This window comes from Suricata suricatta, chromosome 4 (assembly GCF_006229205.1).
Source record: "Suricata suricatta isolate VVHF042 chromosome 4, meerkat_22Aug2017_6uvM2_HiC, whole genome shotgun sequence".
NCBI lineage: Eukaryota > Metazoa > Chordata > Mammalia > Carnivora > Herpestidae > Suricata > Suricata suricatta.
The window spans coordinates 55,967,665-55,984,549 of record NC_043703.1 but is presented as its reverse complement, the minus strand read 5'-3'; the positions used below and the strand labels follow the sequence as shown (position 1 = coordinate 55,984,549).

General features: G+C 37.6%; 1 long non-coding RNA gene across 1 annotated transcript in view; it reads left to right on the top strand.

The window, feature by feature from the left end:
- Positions 1-3,707: 3,707 nt before the first annotated feature.
- Positions 3,708-16,885, top strand: part of LOC115290775 — a 46,857-nt gene continuing 33,679 nt past the window's right edge. The window contains exon 1 of the long non-coding RNA XR_003908187.1: positions 3,708-3,767. This is a non-coding gene — a long non-coding RNA (uncharacterized LOC115290775). The remainder of the gene's footprint in view (positions 3,768-16,885) is intronic.

The window sequence follows — 16,885 nt, the reverse complement described above, 5'->3', positions numbered from 1 at the left end:
AGAACAACTTCATGAATGGTACTACTGCCATTTGCCCTTTTGTTCAACACCATTCCCTTTATCTTTCATCCCACTAGTGTTGCACTAGCATCACTCCTGCTCCATGTGAGACAACTAGAAAGTTTGATGTGGTCATCAAGCTCAAAGTTTAGAAAATTTAGTATCCAGGTGTGATGTATAACCCTGAAATCTCAGTACCTAGCACCCAACCTCACTGCTTCAGACTCTCTTCCATCCAAATGTCATTTTCCTCCTCCAGAGAGCTTTTCAGAGGCTGTGGGTCTTAACCTGAGTTCTGCTGTTAAGCTTGGCTTAACCTGCTGCTCTTACTGTAGGAGAGGTGGTTTAATGGATGCTGGGAAGGAAATGTAGGTGCAGTACATGTTTATTTAAGTCAGTGTATTATGCTCATTTAAATTTTTTAGAACATTTTATTTTTTATATTTTACATATATAATGAGCCAAAAATTCTGTACCTTACTCACAGCTTATCAGTATGAATGTACTCTTAATACCTTTTATCTGTTTTCACCATTCCCCATCCCATCCCCTCTGGCAACCACCAATTTGTCTTCTGTATTTAAGAGTCTTTATTTTCTCTTTTTTTGTTTCTTCATTTGTTGTGTTTAAATTCCACATATGAATGAAACCACATGTTATTTGTCTTTGTCAAGATGACTTATTTCACTTAGGATTATGCACTCTAGGTCCATCCACATTGTTGGGAATGGCAAGATTTCATTCATTTTTATAGCAGAGTGGTATTCCATTGTAAAAATATATGACTTCTTTATCTGTTCATTTCTAAATGGACACTTGGGTTGTTGCCATATCTTGACTATTGCAGGTCATGCTACAGTAAGCATAATGGTGCATATATTAGTATTTTCATTTTCTTTGTGTAAATACACAGTAGTGGAATTAGTGGATCACATAGTAATTGTGTTTTTAATTTTTTGAGGAACTTCCATACTTTTGTCCACAGTGGTTGCACCAATGTACATTCCTGCTGAAACTGCATGAGGTTTCCTTTTTCTCCACCCCAGCATTGGTTATTTCTTGCCTTTTTGATTTTAGCAATTCTGACAGTTATAAGGTGATATCTCATTGTGGTTTTGATTTGCATTTCCCTTTTGAGTGATGTTGAGTATTTTCATGTGTCTGTTGGCCGTGTGTATGTCTTTTTTGGAAAAACTGTCTATTCAGGTCCTCTGCCCATTTTAATCAGATTATTTTTGGGGGGTTGAATTATAGAAGTACTTTACATATTTTGAATATTAACCCTTTATTAGATTTATCACTTGCAATATCTTCTCCCATTCAGCAGGTTTCCTTGACATTTTGTTGGGTTCCTTTGCAAAACCTTATTTTATAGTCCTCGTTGTTTAATTTTGCTTTGGTTTCCCTTGCTTAAGAAGACATTTCTAGAAAAACGTCGTTAAGGCCACATCACAATACTTACTGTATATGTTTCCCCCTGTATTTTTATGGTTTCAAGTCTCACATTAAGTCTTTGAGTTTAACAACAACACCATTTGTTGAGAAGACTGTCTTCCTTCCATTGTATAATTTTGCCTCCTTTATCTTAGACTAATTAACCATATAAGCATGGCTTTATTTCTGGGCTCTCTACTGTGTTCCATTGATCTGGGTGTCTATTTTTGTGCCAGTACCATATTGTTTTGATTACTACAGCTTTGTATTATATCTTGAAATCTAAAATAATGATGCCTCCAGCTTTGTTCTACTTTTTCAAGATTGCTTTGGCTATTCAGGGTCTTTTGTGATTCCATACAAATTTTAGGATTATTTGTCCTAGCTCTGTGAAAAATACTGATGTTATTTTGATAAGGATTGCATTAAATCTGTAGATTGCTTTGAATAGTATAGACATTTTAACAATATGTATTCTTCCAATACATGCTCATGGGTATCTTTCCATTTGTTTTTGTCATCTTCAATTTCATCTATCAAGAAGTTCTAGTTTTTAATTATTTTTTGGACTCTTTGTTACTTAGCTTGGTTACTTTCCATTACCCTGTCTTCTAGGTCACTGATATGTTCTTCTATGGATTCTATCATATTTTTATTTCAGTCATTGAGTCTTTCATCTCTGATTGGCTCTTTTTTTTATATTTCCTATCTCTTTGTTGAAGGTCTCACTGAGATTCTCCACTCTCAAGTCCAATAAGCATCTTTATGTCTGTTACTTTAGAATTATCTATCAGGCATATTGCTTATCTTAGCTCTTTTTCTGTGCCTTTGTTCTGTTCTTTCATTTGGAACATATTCTTGTCTCCTCTTTGTCTAACTCTGTTTCTGTTAAGAAAGTCAGCTACATCTGATCTTGAAAGTAGTGGCCTTATGAAGAAGAGGTCCTGTGGTGTCCTATAAGCACAAAGTTCTCTATTCACCAGAACCAGATGCTTTTGGGGTATCTCATAAATGGGCTGCATGTGCCGTATGTGTATGGCTAAGTCTGGATTGCTTTCAGGATAGTCAGCTGAAATGGCCCACTTTACTTGTTGTGGGCATGCTGGGCAGGGTTTGGTTCCTGAGCTACTTGGGGCCTGTTTGAGGCCACCAAATGCTTATAGTTGGGCCTTGTCAGCAGTCAGCCCAGATGCCTGCCCTGAACCTCTCTGCTGGGGCTGCAGTCACACCAAACTGAAGGGTGCTCTCCCCACCTTGTTCCTTAATAAGCTTTCCTTGCTGGGCACACTGATAGAGCACTCTCTCTGTGTTGCCAGCTATAAGCTTCAGCTGCTGAGACTGGGGGTGCACTATTGTGTGTGTGTGATTTCCCCTCTCCCCAGGGCAGAAGTCACTTTGGAGTGGCATTGTTCCCTGCCAGAGTTGTTTGCATGGGATGTTAGAGCAGGAGCCACCGTGGCTGATGCCTGCCAAGTGGGGCAGGTTGGATAGGATAGTTACACAGAAGATCACAGGGGTAGGGAATATAGTATTAGCAAGATAGGTGGGGAGTGTTGTGCTGATTCCCACAAGAGTTCAGCTATCTGGACTGTTTTGAGGGTGGGTGAGAATGGATAATTCCAGCTCCTTTGGTCTTGGAGAAGTCTCCTAAAGATCCCACGCCTTCAATGCATATTATATGATTAGTAAGTAAATCTCCTTTGTGTATGCTCAGGTACTTCTTAAACTGCTACTTTTATGCTATGTCTTGGCTGTGTTGTTTGTTATGCTGGCTCTTTAAGGATGGAGACTCCATTTCCTATTATACCCCAGCTCTCTCACAACTAAGCCCACTGATTTTTAAAATAGCAGAAATGAAGTCCCACTGTGTGGGGAGCTGCAAAGATCAGCTGCTTGCAGGCAAGGAAATGTCACTCCCTGTGGGGAGCTGCTAAGATCAGCCGCCTGTAGGCAGGGAAGTGCCACTCCCTGTCAGGAGCTGCCAGAAGAACAAAGATCAGCCACCTGCAGGCAGGGTAGTGTCAGCCCCTCAGGCCTCAGGTGCTGCACTAGAAACTTCGGTTTGGTTCCTCCTTTACCCTAGCCTTAATCACTTGACCCTGTTTCCTAGCAACTGACCTAGGTCAGCTGCCTAGCTTCCTGCCTTGAACCTTATATAAGGTGTGTGTGTTTTTTCAATAAACTGAGGCTTGATCAGAAACGTTTGTCTTGCCTCCATTTTTTGTGCTCCCTGCCCTACCCTGTTCTCACTCCCTCCCTCAGGAACCCTCAACGATCGACCGACCTGCTGGCTGGGTCAGAACAATCACCACTGATTGTAAAAAGTCACAAAGGTAAGTCTTACCAGTTTCCAAAGCCACAGATTGGGACTCATGTCCCTTGTGTGGGGTCTGTTCCTCTTGCTTCTCTGTACTTGTGGTATCCCTCTGTTTGTGGTTAGTGTTGCTTGATGTTTGGTCCTAAATCATATTTCTGTCCCTCCTACCCTTTCCAATGAGCCTCCTCTCTATGATTTACTGTGTAAGTCTGTTTCACAAGTCTTCAAAGTTGTTTTCTGGGTAACTTGTACTGATACAGCTGTTATCTTGGTGTGTCTGTGGGTCAATGTGAGCTTAGGTTCCTCCTAATCTGCATCTTCCCCAAAGTCTTGAAAATATTTTTAAAACAGTGAAATTCAGTCTGTGTGAAGATTTGTTGAAATAACTACCTTAGATTTTTTTGTGTGTGCATGTGGGATACTACTACCACATAAAAATTGTTTAACAAATGGTTTGCAAAATTGCCGTTCCTACCATTTTTAAAATCATTTAATAATTACTTGAAAAGTAGGAGAATTTGATAATTGTGCAAGTTGTATGATCTCCTTTGATCCCTGTGTTCATTGGTTAAATCTTGTTGATTATATTGTCTCTGAATGCTATTGACAGCACAGAACATATGTGGGCTTCTCTCTACCCCTCCCTTGCTTGCGCTCTCTCCATATCTCAAAATAAGTAAAACTAAAAAGTATACTGGAGGGAATCATTACAGATTAGAGGAGGCAGAACAGGGCAATGATCTGGAGATAGAGTAGCGGAAACTAACCAAGCTAAACAGCAAAAAGACCAGGGAATAATTCACATTTTAGGAATCCCAGAGGAAGAGAGAGAGAAAAGGGGCAGAAAACCTCCCTAAGCTGGGGAAAGAAAAAGACATACTAATCCAGGAGCCACAGAGAGACCCTAAGAAAATTAATCCAAGGATGTCCACACTAAGACACAATTAAAATGACAAAGGGTAATGATACAGAGGGGAATTTTAAGACATCAAGAGAAAGGAAAAGAGTTACATACAAAGGAAACTCTAGAAGGCTATCACCTGATTTTTGAGCAGCACCGTTGGAGGCCTAAAGAAGTGGCATAATATGCTTAAAGAGCAGAAAGGAAAAACGCTGCGACCAAGAATGCTCTTCTCAGCAAGGTGATCAGTCACAATAGGAGAGTTTCCCAGACAATCATAAGCCAACAGAGTTCATCACCACGAAGGCAGCCTTGTTAGAGTATTAACGGGAATTCTTTGAGTGGAAAGAAAAGTCTAAAACTGAAGGTAAGAAAATTATTAAGAGGAAAATTTCACAGGTAAATATAAAAATTATAGATTAATCACTTAGAAAACACAAAAAGCAGTGAAAGCACAAAAGCAGTTAAAGAAATTATATCTATAAAAAAGAGCCAAAGGATGCACAAATGTTGTTAAGCATGACTTTATACATATAAAATGGTATTTGGAGAGAGAAAAATGTAGTGCTTTTAGAATGTATGTGAAGTGAATTGACCATCAACTTAATATAGACTGCTACACATAAACTGTTATATATCAACTTAATGGTAACTACGCATCAAACACCTATAACAGATACAAAAAAAATAATAATAAAGGAAACCAAGCTCAACACTAAAGAAAGCCATCAAACCACAAAGGAAGAGAGCAAGAAAAAAAAAAACCAGAGAATCACAACCACAACCAGAAAAGAGATAACAAAATGGCAATAAATATACACCTATTTATCATCATTTAAATGTAAGTGAACTAAATGCTCCAATCAAAAGACATAAGCTTAATGAATGGATAAAAAAAATACCCATCTATAAGCTTACCTACAAGAGACTGACTGTAGTCCCCAAAAGACATGTTGACAGTTAAGAGATGAAAATACATATACCATGCAAATGGAGACCAAAAAGAAAAGAAACTGGGAGGACAATACTTATACCAGACAAAGTGGACCTTCAAACAAAGACTGTAGCAAGAGATACAAAAGAAGAGCACTGCATAATATAAAGGGGACAATTGAACAAGAGCATATAACAGCTATAAATATCTTTGCACCCAACATGGGACCACCTGTAAGTATAAAGTGATTATTAATGGACATAAAGGGAGAAATTGACAGTAATAAAATAATAAAAAACTAAAAAAGTTGGGAACTGAAAGACCCAACTTACATCAATGGGTCGATTATTCAGGCAGAAAAATCAATAAGGACATAGTGGCTTTGAATGACACATTGGACCAGGCGGACCTAACAGATACATATAGAACATTTCAGCCAAAACAGAATACACATTCTTTTCAAGTGCATAAGAACATTCTCTAGGATAGATCACATTTTTGGCCACAACAGAAGCCTTAAGAAATTTAAGATGAAAATGATAATCAAGCATTTTATGTGACTACACCAGTATGAAACTAATATTTAATTACAAGGAAAAGAATCTGGGGAAGAACACAAACACACAGAGGCTAAACAATAAGCTACTAAACAATGAATGGATAAACCAAGAAATTGAAGAAATAAAAAAATACTTGGAGATAAATGAAAATGTACGTGGAATGGTCCAAACTCTTTGGAATTCAGAAAAACAGGTCTAAAAGGAAAGTTTATAGTAATACAGACCTATCTCAAGGACAAGGAAATTCTCAAACAACACATCCTTACAACTGAAGAAGTTAAAAACAGAACAAAGCCCAGAGCTAATAGAAATAATAGAGATTAGAGCATAAGTAAACAAAACAGACTAAAAAACAAACAAAAAAACCAAAATAATCACCAACAGATCAATAAACCAGGAGCCAGTTCTTTGAAAAGATAAAGAAAATTGATAAATCTTTTTCCATACTCATCAAGCAAAAAAGAGTACTCAAAATCAAAATGAAATAGGAGAGGAGAGCCTGGGTGGCTCAGTCGGTTAAGCGTCTGACTTCAGCTCAGGTCATGATCTCACAGTTCGTGGGTTTGAGCCCTCTGTCGGGCTCTGTGCTGACAGTCCAGAGTCGGGAGCCTGCTTCAGATTCTGTGTGTCCCTCTCTCTCTGCCCTTCCTGCTCATGATCTGTCTCTCTCTGTCTCTCAAAAATAAAATGTTAAAAAAATTTTCAAAATGAAATAGGAGAAAGAGCCAGTACCATAAAAATATAAAGGATGATAAGATTGTTATTAAGGAATATGCCAACAAATTGTACAGTCAAGAAGAAATGGACAAATTCATAGAAATATAAACTTCAAAGCTGAATCTGAAGAAACAGAAAATTTGAACAGGCTAATTCATAGTAATTAAATTGAATCCGTGATTAAAGAAAACATCCCCAAAAAACAAAAGTCCATGGGTAAGTTGCATTAGAGATGAATACCTGCAAACACTTAAAGAAGAGTTAATAATTATTCTCCTCAAACTATTACCAAAATAGAAGAGGAAGGAAAGCTTCCAAATTTATTCTATGAGGGCAGCATTACCCTAATATCGAAACCAAAGACAGTACAAAAAGAAAATTACAGACAATATTTGTGATGAATATAGATACAACAATTTTCAACCAAATATTAATAAACCCCATCCAATAATACTTTAAAGAAATCATTCATACAATCAAGTAGGATTAATTCCAGAAATAAAATGGTGGTTGAATATTGTCAAATCAATTAATACATCACATAAATAAATAAGGATAAAATACATATTTCTCTCAGCAGATGCAGGAAAATCATTTCTTATAACATTCATTTATGATAAAAATTCTCAACAATTAGTTGTACATGAAACATACCTCAACATAATAAAGACATTATATGAAAAACCCACAGGTAACATCAGACAGAGTCAATGGTGAAAAACTGAGAGCTTTTGTTTCTTTCATAGTTTATTGTCAAGTTGGCTTAGACCACCATATAACACCCAGTGCTCATCCCAGCAAGTGCTCTCCTTCATGCCCATCTCCTCTTATCCCCCACCCTCACCAACGCTCAGTTTGTTCTCAATATTTAAAAATCTCTCACGGTTTCCCTCCCTCCCTCTCCTTAACTATTTTTTCCCCTTCACCTCCCTGATGGTCCTCTGCCAAGTTTCTCCTGTTCCACATAAGTGAAAATATATGGTATCCGTTCCTCTCAGCCTGACTTATTTCGCTTAGCATAACACCAAGAAGTCCATCCATGTTGCTACAAATGGCCAGATTTCTTTCTTTCTCAGTGCCAAGTCGTATTCCATTGTATATATAAACCACATCTTCTTGATATATTCATCAGTTGTTGGAGTGATGCTGAGCATTGTTTCATGTGTCTGTTGGCCATCTGGATGTCCTCTTTGGAGAAGTATCTATTCAGGTCTTCTGCCCATTTCTTCGCTGGATTATTTGGTTTTTTTTGGGTGTGGAGTTTGGTGAGTTCCTTATAGATTTTGGATACTAGCCCATTATCCGATATGTCATTTGCAACTATCTTTTCCCATTCCATCGGTTGCCTATTAGTTTTTTTTTATTGTTTCCTTTGCCGTTGCAGAAGCTTTTTATCTTGATGAGGTCCCAATAGTTCATTTTTGCTCTCGATTCCCTTGCCTTTGGAGATGTGTCCAGTAGGAAATGGCTGTGGTTGAGGTCAAGGAGGTTGTTTCCTGATTTTCCTCTAGGGTTTTGATGATTTCCTGTCTCACATTGAAGTCCTTCATCCATTCTGCATTTATTGTTGTGTATTGTATAAGAAAGTGGTCTAGTTTCATTCTTCTGCATGTTGTGGTCACTCTCCCAGCACCACGTGTTAAAGAGGCTATCTTTTTACCATTGGATACTCTTTTCTGTTTTGTCAAAGGTTAATTGGCCATACATTTGTGGGTCCAGTTCTGGGTTCTCTATTCTATTCCATTGGTCGATGTGTCCGTTTTTGCGCCAATACCATACTGTCGTCTGGGATGGTGATGCCTCCCATTTTGGTTTTCTTCTTCAATATGACTTTGGTTATTTGGAGTCTTGTGGTTCCATACAAATTTTAGGATTGTTTGTTCTCGCTTTGAGAAGAATGGTGGTGCAATTTTGATTGGGATTGCATTGAATGTGTGGATTGCTTTGGGTAGTATTGACAATCTAACAATATTTATTTTTCCGATCCATGAGCATGGAATGTTTTTACATTTCTTGGTGTCTTCAATTTCCTTCATAAGTTTTCTATAGTTTTCAGCATACAGGTCTTTTACATCTTTGGGTACGTTTATTCCTAGGGACTTTATGGTTTTTTGTGTAATTGTGAATAGGATCAGTTTCTTGATTTCTTTTTCTGTTGCTTTATTATTGGTGTATAAAAATGCCACCAATTTCTTTACATTGTTTTTGTACCCAGTGACTTTGCTGAATTTATGGATCAATTCTAGAAGGCATCTGGTAGAGTCTGTTGGGTTTTCCATGTAGAATATCATGTCATCTGTGAAAAATGAAAGTTTGACTTCATCTTTTCCAATTCTGGTGGCTTTTATTACCTTTTCTTGTTTGATTACTGATGCTAGGACTTTTAGCACTATGTTAAACAGTGGTGAGAGTGGACATTTTTGTTGTGCTCCAGATCTCAGGGGAAAAGTTCTCAGTTTTTCTCCATTGAGGATGATATCAGCTGTGGGATTTTCATAAATTGCTTTTATGATATTTAAGTAAGTTCCTTCTATCCCAACTTTCTTGAGAGTCTTTATTAAGAAAGGATGCTGTATTTTGTCCAGTGCTTTTTTTTTTTTTGCATCTATCGAGAGGATCATATGGTTTTTATCTTTTCTTTTGTTAATGTGATGTATCACATTGATTTGAGAATATCGAACCAGCCCTGTAACCCAAGAATAAATCCCACTTGATCATGGTGGATAATTCTTTTTATATGCTGTGGAATTTGATTTGCTACTATCTTGTTGAAGAGTTTTGCATTAATATTCATTAAGGATATTGGCCTGTAGTTCTGGGTTTTTTTTTTTTTTTTTTTGTTTGTTTGTTTGTTTTTGCTGCATCTCTGGTTTGGGAATCAGAGTGATGCTGGCTTTGATAACTGACTCAATTTCTTCACTAGTTATGAGTCTGTTCAGACTTCCTGAATCTTCCTGTTTGAATTTTGTTAGTGCGGGTGTGTGTTTAGGAATTTGTCCATTTCTTCTAGGTTGTCCAGTTTGTTGGCATATGATGTTTCATAGTATTCCCTGCTAATTGCTAGTATTTCCGATGGATTGGTTGTAATAGATCCATTTTCATTCATGATTTTGTCTATTTGTGTGTTCTCTCTTTTCTTTTTGAGAAGCCTGACTAGAGGCTTCTCAATTTCATTTTTTCAAAAAATGAACTCTTGGTTTCATTGATGTGTTCAACTGCGTTTTTTGGGATTCTAGAGTGTTTATTTATGCCCTGATCTTTATTATTTCTCTTCTGCTTGGTTTGGGGTATTTCTGAGGCTCTGCTTATAGTTCCTTTAGGTGCACTTTTAGATTCTGTATTTGCGCTTTTTCTTGTTTCTTGAAATAGTTCTTGATGCAACGTAGTTTCCTCCTAGGACTGCCTTTACTGCCTCCCAGAGTGTTTGGATTGTATTTTCATTTTGATTGGCTTCCATATATTTTTTAATTTCTTCTCTAATTGCCTGATTGGCCCAATCATTCTTTAGTAGGGTGGTTTTTAACCTCCATGTTTTTGGAGATTTTCCAGACTTTTTCCTGTGATTGATACCAAGTTTCATAGCATTGTGATCTGAAAGTGTGCATGGTATGATCTCAATTCATTTATATTTATGGAGGACTGTTTGTTGACCCAGTGTGTGATCTATCTTGGAGAATGTACTATGAACACTCCAGAAGAAAGTGAATTCCATAGCCTCAGGAATGTAGAGTTCTAAATATATCTATTATTTCCATCTGTTCCAATGTGCCATTCAGGTCCCTTGTTTCTTTAGTGATCTTCTTTCTGGTCTATTTATCCATTGATGTAAGTGGAATATTAAAGTCCCCTGCAATTAGCACATTCTTATCAATAAGGTTATTTTGGTTTGCGATTGTTTTACGTATATGGGTGCTCCTGAATTCAGTGTGTAGATGTTTATAATTGTTAGCTCTTTCTGATGGAGAGACCCTGTAACTATTATACAATGTCCTTCTTTATATTTTGTTACTGCCTTTACTTTTAAGTCCAGTTTGTCTGATATAAGTATGGGTACTCTGGCTTTCTTTTGACTTCCAATAGCATGATAGATATTTCTCCATCCCTTTACTTTCAATCTAAAGGTATCTTCAGGCCTAAAATGAGTCTCTTATAGATAGCAAATAGATGGATTTTTTAAAATCCATTCTGCTACACTGTGTCTTTTGATTGTAGCATTTAGCCCATTTACATTCAGTGTTATTATTGAAAACTATGGGTATAGAGTCATTGTGTTCCATTTAGGATTCATGCTTGTAGTGGTATCTCAGGTACCTTATGTTCCTTGCAACATTTCCCTCATAGAAACCCCATGAGGATCTCTTGTAGGGCTGGTTTAGTGGTGATGAATTCCTTCATTGTTTGTTTGGGAAAACCTTTATCTCTCCTTCTATTCTGAATGACAGGCTTGCTGGATAAAGGATTGTTGGCTTCAATTTTTCCTGTTCATCACACTGAAGATTTCCTGCCATTCCTTTCTGACCTTCCAAGTTTTAGTAGCTAGGTCTGCTACTACCCTGGTGTATTTACTTTTGTAATATTAAGTCCTGTTTATCCTTAGCTGCTTTCAGAATTCTCTCTTTAACCTTATATTGTGCCAGTTTCACTATGATATGTCATGCACAAGATGGAATCAAGTGATGTCTTAAGGGGTTCTCTGTGCCTCTTGGATTTCAATGTCTGTTTGCTTTCCCAGATTGGGGAATTTTTCAGCTATAATTTATTCAAGTACCCCTTCAGCCCCCCACCCCCCCCTTTGGAATATCTATGATGCGGATGTTGTTCCATTTGATTGCATCACTTGGCTCTCAATTTCTCCTTCATGCTCCTGGAACAGCTTATCTTTTCCTTGGCATCCTCTTTTTCTACAATTGTGTCTTCTAATTCAGCTATTCTCCTCTATGCCTCTTCAATTTATGCAGTAGCCCCCTTCATTTTACTATGCACCTCGTTTATAGCATTTTTTATTCATCACAAGTATTTTTAAAGTCCATAATCTTGTAGCAATGGTGTATCTGGGGTCTACCATGCTTTTTTCAAGCCCAGTGATTAATTTTGGTTCTAGATTCTTGCTCAGTTACATTGCTTATATCTGTTTTGACCAAATCTTAGCTGTCACTTCCTCCTGGAATTTCTTTAGAGGAGAGTTCTTCTGTTTCATCATTTTGGCTAGCTTTCTGCCTCTTCTCAGTTTTCAAAGCTTGTTATGTGCTCTGCATCTGTAAGTAATGCAGTATTAAAGGAGGCTCATAGACTGTCCAGAACTGTACATTCAAGAAGTGTTCTTTTAATGGTGTTCCTTAGTCTCTCTCCTTAAGACTTTGGTTATTTTATTTCTCTACTCATAGTGATATTTGGGACCCTCCACTATGTGTACTTTGGCTTGTTTCTTGAGGTAGCCCTGGAAAGGTAACCATACAAACAGGGAACAAAAGCACAGAAATGCAGCAGAAAATCAAACAAGCAAGCAAACTGGAAGGAAAAAAGAAACAACAAAAGAGAAAGAATAGTCTAAAAGGATAAAACCAGAAATCCCAGCTATAAGTAAAGAGCAGCATGGAGGCTGTGCTGATGGGAGAGCATAAACAAAGAGAGAAATGACGGGTGGGGAGAAAGAGAAGTTGAACACTGACCAGGCAGAGAGACTAAAAGGCTTAATTTACATATAGAAAAAGGAGCATATAGCATGAGGTGAGGAGATAATGTTGCCCAGAGAAACTATATAGTCTGATTATTTCAGAGACAGTGAAAGGAAAGTAATGATGGAGATAGAACATGCATCAAGGGAATGGATTATATATACCTATTGAAGCAAACCTATAACCAGAATCCTGGGTCTAGTGGGGGGAGAGTTAAGAGTGAGATAAGGGAGAATATATCTGAATAGCAAGAATTGATCTAGAGTCAGTCACTCAATGCATCAGTGCTGATCTTGGGAGGGGCTGTTTCCATATCCAGGCTCTGGCAACAAAGCAGGTACACAGTGCAGATGGGCTTGGTTTGGTGTAGGTGGGTCTTGCCCTCACTGTGGGTCCATTGGGCCCCGCCTTGGTGGTTGTGGGGAGAAAAATGGCAACCCCTCAGTCCCTTCTCTAACCAGGCATTGCAGAACACTCTTTTGGGTCTGATCCTCCTGTGCCACAGTCGCAACTAAGGTGAGCCCTGTTCTATGTCCCTTGCCCAGCCTCGTTTCCACATCTTACTCTGTGTACCTTAAAAATAGTGCCTGAAATGCAATCCCACACTGGAAGCCTGGCACTTCTTACTGGGGTTCGAGAAGGAGAGGGTTCCTCCTGAATCTGACTGCGACTGCGATCCCTTGAAAACCCGGCCCAAAAAAGCTCTGCAGTTATAGATCGGATCTCTCTCTGAAAGCCCTGTGGATAGAGAAGGGATGATAGGACCCCTTCCTGTCCCAGGCTGCATTTTTTCTTTTTTTCCAGGAACCATTCTAAGATTCCCCAGCTACTCTTTTTCTTTTTAATGTTTTATTTATTTTTGAGACAGAGAGAGACAGAGCATGAGCGGGGAGGGTGAGAGAGAGAGGGAGACCCAGAATCAGAAGCAGGCTCCAGGCTCTGAGCGGTCAGCACAGAGTCCAACGTGGGGCTTGAACCCACAAACGTGAGATCATGACCTGAGCTGAAGTCAGACGCTTAACCAACTGAGCTACCCAGGTGCCCCTCTTGTTTGTCTCTCCTCAGAGGGGGTTCCCTCCCCTCCGTGCCTATATGTCTCAGCCCATTTTTATCTTCCCCAGTTCGCAATCACACACCTCTGAGGCTGTCTTCTTAGTCGATTCCATCTCTTTTCCTCCCAGAGTCTTGCAGTTCAGAGTCCTTTGGCTTCAGCTCTTCTTTGAGAGTTGTGGGCAGGAAGTACAGAACTCCCTATTTCTCCTCAGTCTTGCCACAACTCCTCACAGTTTGTTTTTTTTAAAGACTGAGAGCTTTTATTTCTAAGGTCAAGAATAAAATGAGGCACCTGTGTGGCTTAGTTGGGTAAATGTCTGATTGTTGGGCTCTGCACTGATAGTGCGGATCCTGCTGGGGCTTCTCTGTCTCCCCTGCTCACATTTTCTCTCTCTCTCTCAAAATAAACAACCATTAAAAAAAAGAGTAGGCTAAGGATGTCCACTCCACCACTTTTATTTCACATAGTACTGGAAGTCTTGGCTACAGCATTTAGACAAGAAAAACAAAAAGCATCCAAAGTGCTATGAAAGAATTAAAACTGTCACTGTTAACAGATGACATGCTATTATATATAGAAAACCTTAGACACCACCAAAAAAACTAATAGAAGTGATAAATGAATTTAGTAAAGTTGCAGGAAACAAAATTAATATACAGAAAACTGTTGAATTTCTACATGCTAAAAATGAAATAGAAAAATTAAGAAAATAATTCCATTTAAATTGCACCAAGAAGAATAAAATACCAAGAATAAATATGACCAAGGAGGTAAAAGACCTGTACTCTGAAAACTATAGAACATCAATGAAACATATTGTAGATGAGAAAACAACTGAAAATAAAATACATATTCATGGATTGGAAGAATTAATATTGTTAAAATGTCCATACCATCCAAAGCCTTCTACCGTCAGTGTGATAATTATCAAATTACCCACAACATTTTTTATAACACTGGAACAAATAATCTAAAATTTTGTATGGAACCAAAAACATCCCCAGTAGCCAAGGCAATCTTGAGAAAAAACACAGCATGAGTAATCACAATCCTGGATGTCAATATACAATACAAAGCTGTAATAATTAAAACAGTATGCTACTGGTGCAAAAAAAGACACATAGGTCAATGGAATGGAATAGAGCCCATAAGTAAAGCCAGGCCTATATGGTCAATTAATTCACAAAAAATGAGGCAAGAATATACAATGGGGAAAAGACAGTCAATTCAATAAATCAGTTCTGGGAAAACTGGACTACTTTCTAACACCATACACAAAAATAAACAAAATGGAGTAAAGACCTAAATGGGAGACCTGAAGCCATAAAGCTCCTAGAATAAAGCCTAGGCAGTAGTTTTTTTCGCATTGGCCTACACACATTTTCTTTCTTCTTCTTTTTTAAAATTTTATATAAATCTAAGTTAGTTAACATATAGTGTAATAATGGTTTCAGGAGTAGAAATTAGTGATTCATCACTTACATATCAATCCAATACTCATCCCAATAAGTGCCCTCCTTAATGCCCATCACCCATTTAACCCATTCCTCCACCAACCTTCCCTCCTTCAATTTGTTCTCTGTATTTAAGAGTCTCTTATGGTTTGCCTCCCTCTCCGTTTTTATCTTATTTTTGCTTCCCTTCCCCTATGTTCATCTGTTGTGTTTCTTAAATTCCACATATGGGTGAAATTATGTGATATTTATCTTTCTATGACATTTTTCTTAGCATAATACACTAGTTTTATCCACATTGTTGCAAGTGGCAAGATTTCATTCTTTTTCATTACTAGGTATTCCATTGTATAAATATGCCACATCTGCTCTATCCATTTGTCAGTCTATGGACACTTGGGCTCTTTCCATAATTTGGCTATTGTTGATAGCACTGCTAAAAACATTGGGTGTGCATGTAGTGTAATTACTGGGTTGTAGAGTGACTCTATTTTTAATTTTTTGAGAAACCTCCATACTGTTTTCCAGAGTGGCTGTACCAGTTTGCATTCCCACCAGCAGTACAAAAGTGTCCCTCTTTCTCCATAGCCTTGCCAACATTTATTGTTGCTGAGTTTTTAACTATAGCCATTCTGACATGTGTGAGGCAGTATGTCATTGTGGTTGATTTGTATTTCCTTGATGATAAATGATGTTGAGCATCTTTCCACACGTCTGTTAGCCATCTGGATGTCTTTTTTTAAAAAAGTGTCCCTTATGACCTTGACCTATTTCTTCACTGGATTACGTGTTTTTTGGGTGTTGATTTGGGATCCACATTTTTCTAGATATGTCTCAGACAAGAGAAACAAAAGCAAAAATAATGTAGCGGGACTGTACCAAAATAAAATGGTTTTACACATCAAAGGAAATCAACAGATGTAAAGGCCAAGTACTGGATGGGAAAAGATATTTGCAAATGATATATATAATAAGGGGTTAATATCCAAAATACCTGAAGAATTTAAACAACTCGACAGCAGAAAAGGAAATAGTCTAATTTTTAAAAATGGGGAGAGGATCTGAAAAGCCATTTTTCCAAAAACATAATCAAAAAAACATGAAAAGATGCTCATCATTAATCATCAAGGAAATGCATATAAAAACCACAAAGAGATATCACCTCACATCTGTCAGAATAACTATTATCAAAAAAAGAAAAAACAAGCATTGGTGGAGGGGGTGTGGAGAAAAGGGAACCGTGGTGCATTATTGGTGGGGATGCAAATTGTTGCAGCCACTGTGGAAAACATAATGGACAGCCTCAAAAAATTAAAAATAGACATACCATGTGATTCAGTAATTTCACTATTGGGAATTACCAACAGCAAACAAATTGGAAAGATATATGCAGACTTCTGTTTATTGCATCCTTATTTAAACAGCCAAATTATGGAAGCAACTGTTGTGTCCACTGATGGATTAAGTGGTAAAAAAAAAAAAAAGTGTTTACACATAATGGAATATTATGCAGCCATTATATATTCTTGTCTCCTTTGTCGTATATTAATTGACCATATAAATGTGGGTTCATTTCTAAGGTCGCTGTTCTATTCCACTGATATACGTGTCTGTTTTTGTGACAGTATCACATTTTTTTGATTACAATAGCTTTGTAATGTATCTTGAAATCTGGAATTGTGATAGATCCAGATTTGGTCTTCTTTTTCAGGATTGCTTTGGCTATTTTGTGGCTTCTGTTGTTCCATACAAATTTTAGTATAATTTGTTCTCATGTTATAAAAATGTTGGTATTTTGATAGTGATTGCACTGAATCTGTAAATTGTTTTAGGTAATAT